The sequence below is a fragment of the Tetrao urogallus genome (assembly GCF_951394365.1).
Source record: "Tetrao urogallus genome assembly, chromosome: 3".
NCBI lineage: Eukaryota > Metazoa > Chordata > Aves > Galliformes > Phasianidae > Tetrao > Tetrao urogallus.
Genome location: NC_136815.1, coordinates 51,892,009 through 51,898,008, shown reverse-complemented (window position 1 = coordinate 51,898,008; position 6,000 = coordinate 51,892,009).

Genomic DNA, 6,000 nt, shown 5'->3' with positions numbered 1-6,000 from the left:
TATAAGAACAATGCAGAAAAGTGTTGATAAACTGAATTGACTGGTGAAACAATCAGTTACAACATATTGATGCAGTAGATTTGAACAGGACAAAAACTCTTATCTTTTAGATAGATAGCCGGAACAGTTTTACCACAGCAAGTGGTTTTATGTGTCTGGCTCCATCAGGAAAGATGAAAAGAGAGACCTAAAATCTAAATGTTTACAGTTGTATCAGTGTTATGAAGCAGGGTGAGAGAAAGGATTTGATAATAAAACACATTTAGAAAACTGAGAGGCAGAATCATATATTTTCAAGAGGAATTAGACTGGGTTTGCATGAGAAGCAAATGGAATGTAATTTTCTAAGCTAGACAAACCTGTGTTGCCAATGCATTGTGAATGCGATATGCAGTTCTTGTCTTCATTAACTGAAAAGATGTAGCACAACCAAAAATTACAGAGCAAAATGGAAAGTCAGAGTTATGGAATAGCTTTCATAATATGAGGAATGTTTTAATATAAACCAGGTTTCTTCTTTCTGGGGAAAAAAAACCAAAACAACAACAAAAAAAAAAACAGTTGAAGCTGTCCAGATTTATGTGGCATGGATCTGTAAAACAGTGAGTAGTAGGAAAAAAAAGATAATGATTGTTCTTTATCTTTCCTGTACAGAGCACAGGAGCACTACATGAAAACAAGCAACAAGCTCAAACCAAAGTGTGGAGATCAGCTGTGGAACTCCTTGCTACTGGGTGCTGTGAGTGCAGCTTTTACTGGAGGAAAAAAAAAAAAAAAAAAAAAAAAAAAAGATGGGGGAAAATCCACAAAGAAACATCAAGAAAAGGATTTCCTCATCAAGATGCCTCCTGCCTATGAACTGTTGGAGGCTGCTCATCCAGCAATATTTGGTTGTTTTCCGTTGCCCTCTACTGGTGACAAGACACGGACAAGATAGACAAGTTGTCCCAGGGACGTTCCTACACTCTTGTTGAATTACAGATGTAATTTTAAATAGCTGAAGCTTTATTCTTATTATTTGTGTTTCAAATACACAAATACACATTCTGTACATAAATTCTCATCAGTATTGGAATATAATAGTGCCCCGAAGCTGGACACAGTCTCAGTGTGTCCAAAGCTATCCTTAAGCATACTTCATCGTTTCATTAAGTCAACAAGATTACTTCTGTCTAAAACATGTGGAAGCAAGATGAAAAGTTATCACAGAAATACTGAAAAAATACTACTCTTCTCAAAAAAAAAAGTGTCACAGCTATCAGATATATTGTTACTCATTTAGTATTCTGGCAAATGGAGAGCCTCCTAATGTATATAAATGCCATTGTCACTGAACGCTTCTCTTCTAGCACTAGTGGCAATGGTGAAAAGGGAGAAAGAGCCTGGTCAGTGAAGCAGGAAAATGCTGAACTTGATTTAAAGCAAGCTGTTCAAAAACTGGTTGCAAGATAATAAATGGTTACTGAAGCAGTTAAGAAACTTTCCGGCCTAGATCCCACACCTGATTAGGAGAGGATTTGTTAGAGTGAAGAATTGCATACTTTTTCTGTATTAACATTTATCTCTGTACCAAGCAACAGGTGCAAATAAGGTGGAGACATTAAAATCTAATTTATTTAGAATATTTTCATCTTTAAATATTACAGAATTCTTTTTCAATTACCTTCACAGTTGTTGATATGTACTTCTCTATCTACTATATAAAAAACCCTAAGACTGCCTCAAACCAGTGTGCAATGTTCTTCACTTCAGTCAATGAACTTTAACAGAAACCAATGCATTTTAACTGAATTTTTGTTTATCTCAAGCAGCACATTTTAATGAAATCAATACATTCTTGCTGAAAGCTTCATGAATCCATTGGAAAGAATACATTTTTACTGAAGCCAATATACAGTTTTATAATGTCTGTATGTTTTAGTGAAAGCATGGTAATACATTTTAGCTAGAACCAATATGTTTCTTCAGGGCTGATACCAAAGAAACTTCATTTTATAGTGAAACCAATGCATTCTTAGTGAAACTACTACTCCATATTCCTGAGCCAACATTTTCAGGTTAAATGAAAGCTATGTTTTATCTTACTGAAGGAATTACGTTCTTTCAAGATTATCTTAAAGCAGGGAGTATTGCAAAGCTTATACTTTAGCATGGACATGAAATAAGAACCATATCACAAGAAATCATTTCTAGATAGATATATCTCCCTGGTTTTACATTTTATGTAGTCTTGCAACATATATGCATTCTATAAATGAGTAATGATATAGTTTATTTTCGTTCCCAATAGACTGTCACTAAATCTTTTTTTCTACTTTACATGTAAACTGACTTTAAGTAAGAAAGAATTACAGCTGATCTACACCTCAGAGCAGAGGAACAAAACAGTGGTTAATGATTTCACTGTAGATTAGATATGATTTACTATGTAAGGTTTCTTTTACAAGAATTGTTTTCAGTACATCAGCTTTGGTATTTTTCTTGGCATTTTGACTAAAGATGTGCTGATCTACATTACTGAGAAATATTTTGAGTAATCTGGTATATGTAGCTAATGATTTGTGATTCTTCTAAGTGTTTTAATTGATGCAATTAATGTGAATTAGAAGACTCCAGATGAATTTCAACAGTTCTGAAGAAATGCATAATCTGCTTAAATTTTAGATACGGTTTTTCTGTATTTATCTCTTCAGCATAAAGAGATAAAGCAGACAGAGCAAGAAAATGAGCAGTAGGGTGACTTTCAATTAAAGTGTTTTAGAATTACTTGATACAGCACAGAAACACAGGGCAGTTAAACAAGGAGAACAAGAAGAAATTTTAAACAATAGTTTTTCTTAACACATGTACATTGAATTTTTATTTTCAGTTAAACCAAATATAGCAGTTTGCTAAATAGAACCCAATTGTTATGAAAGATTACAGGAATTTACAAGAGCTCAAAAAAAAGGCTAAAAAAGTAATAGTTTGAATTGTGATGACTTATGGGCTAGAAGTCCAGATTCTGTATCTGATCATCTACAAACAGAAGAGGACAAAGGCTTCCACAATTCCCATAGAAAATGTATTGAAAATTTTCAGTGCCAACTAGCTCAGAACTGTAATTGATTTTCTTAAGATTACTTTGACTGAGGAAGTATTAGGGCTTTTTCAATTACAATATCCTCTTGCTACCCCACTGTTCCTGGGATGCTTGCTGATACATAAAAGATAGCAGCAAGCAATACCTACCATTCCCAACTCTTCAGCTGCAGCTAAGCATTCCTGTCTGTGTGGATGAGATCCTGATATTTCAGGGAATAAGGAAAATGTAGGCTAGCCATAGTACAGTGTGCTTTGCCAAGATTGCTGGTTTACAGGGCTGACCTACTTACAATCCTTATTAAAACAAAATGGATGTTTTATCTCTGAAGTTATGCCTAATCACGTCTTCAAAAAAAATTCTTTCTCCACTAATGATTTTCAAGAAATAATGAATAAAATGTAAATGGAATGTAAAGTAAGAGGAAATATTGAGGAAAATATAGAGTTCAATTAAAATGATTAGCGTAGAAAATGGTACTCTGTATTTCTGCTGCAGCTGTTCAGTGAATGGTTTTCTTCATGTACAATGGGTTGCCTTGGGGGTGATTGATCTGCTTCCAGAAGGTATAATCACTGGTTTCCAAAGAATCTCAAAGACAAAGGGTAACAAGACCATGCACTATGCTAGTATTGGATTTTACCTCTCCTCATTATTTAGACCCCTCTGGCGATTTTCCCTTAATAAGTTGCTATAGTGCTTTGCTGGATTCCTTTTTTCTATAACATATTTTATTCTTCCAAATGAATATGTTCCACTCATCTTGACATGATTTCTACACCATATCTTTCTAATTGCTGCTCTTGGTGTCATATCACTTCTTGCAAGAATTATGCTACAAGTGCTGTTCTCATGTTATTTTTTTAGAATTCTTATTTTGGTCAGTCATTTTCTTCACACAGTGAAGAAGGACACAATTGCTCTGTTTCATCCTTATTAGAATATACTTGATTTTAAAAAGGAATTACAGTCTTAATATAAGTTATCATATAATAGGTACATTTTGGATGCTGTTGAACTAAAACCAAAACAGAAAAGAATTTCAATACTCCCCTAGAATCTTGAGTATCAACTGCTGGTTTTCATGATCACAGAATCACAGAACTATAGAATGTATAGTATTGGAAGGAACCTCAATGATCATCTAGTTATAACTACAGTGTCCTGGGCAGGGCTGCCCCCCAGCAGCTCGGCTGCCCAGGGCCCCATCCAACCTGGCCTTGAGCGCCTCGAGGGATGGGGCACCACAGCTTCTCTGGGCAACTGTGCCAGCACCTGACCACCCTCTGAGTGAAGAACTCCCCCCTAATGTCTAATCTACATTTCCCCTCCTTTAGTTTAAAAACCATTCCCGCTTGTCTTACCACTGTTGGATCATGTAAAAAGTTGCTCTTCCTCCTGATTATATTCCCAGAGCCTTTTTTTCTCCACACTGTACAAGCCTAGTACTCCCAGTTTAAAATTCATGGTTAATTTTAGAGGCATTTAATAACAATCACATTAAATTGGGAGTTTGGCTTCCATAATTACATTAAGTGCAGTTTAATATTAATTATTTCTAGTGCTGACATTCAAACAAAGTTCAAAGTCTTGGCTGATCAAGCACATTATGTGTGCTCCATGCATATAATACAGAGGACATGATAAAGGTCATTATGATTGCAGCCTAGTGTTCTTATTTTAACAATCTTTATAAAAATGTAAAGAAAAAAAAATGTTGCAGTGTCTATTTGAGATCTTAAAAGTCTTAGCTTTGGATTAAGGATTGCAGCAGTTGTGCACAACTGTGGGAAGATGATCTGATCACAATCCTCAAAAGTCAACACAAGGAACTGATTTATGGTGGAAAATATCTTACACAACGAGGAATATGGATTCAAATATGTGAAACTGCTATTGGGCCTGAAATTAGAAGTAGGAGGAATATTCCCTTGAAAGACAACTAATGACCAAAACAGTTAATCTAAGAATGTGGTATTCATGCCACAAGTATCCTCTAAAACAATGTCCCTTTTCATTTCTGTCCCCCAAAAAAGCTATCCTAACTGATGAACAGTCAGGGACAACACTTTCCCAGAATAGTATCTTCCAAAATCTTAGCTATGTGACTACTACCTCACTAATAGCACTGCTGTATGTTGCTTTCAAGAGATTAGATTCAAGGCCATGATCACATAATGCTAAACGTGTGGATGACTTTCAGAAGTAAAGGAAGTAGTGATATTTCAGACACACTTGTGAGAGTTTTCTGCCAATAAAGTTTATTGGCTTGGACTTGAATGGCTAAACACATTGTGCAGTTATGACTGAGTGAACTCATATAAAGAAAGCTAGTGCTGCATGTTAAGAAACCACATTTTCAGATTATCCAAGACACAAGAAGACTGCTGCTAATAAGGTGCTCCTTTATGAAGCATGTAAATTTGGCAATTATTAGGCAGAGAGAGAAAAAAAAAAAAAAGCACAAATAAATTCAAAACTACTTAAACAACTGCAAACACAGGGTCTGAAATCCAAATGAACTACCAGCTCTAATAACTATGCACTGTGTTTTGTTAAAAATGTTGAGTATATCATATCCCACAGAGTCCTTTCTACTGAAGTGCTAGCACAGTAAAGACTGTCTCCTCCTAATCGAAAAACTTCTTCATATACTCAGCATGTTCACTTGGGGATACTCATGTAAAGGTATGGCTAAAGGTGCTCTGATAAGACATGGCAATATTTGTCAGTAATTGAAATCTCTATTAAATGTTGAATAGTAACCCTCCTTAAAATTAGTAAAAATATTTTCAGCACTTCAGAAAGACCTGTACCAGGTACAAGTGATTTGAATTGTCTTCTTCCTCTTAATTTTTGAAAGACTTTTCATAGGAAAAACAAACAAACAAACAAACAAACAAACAAACACATAGCAC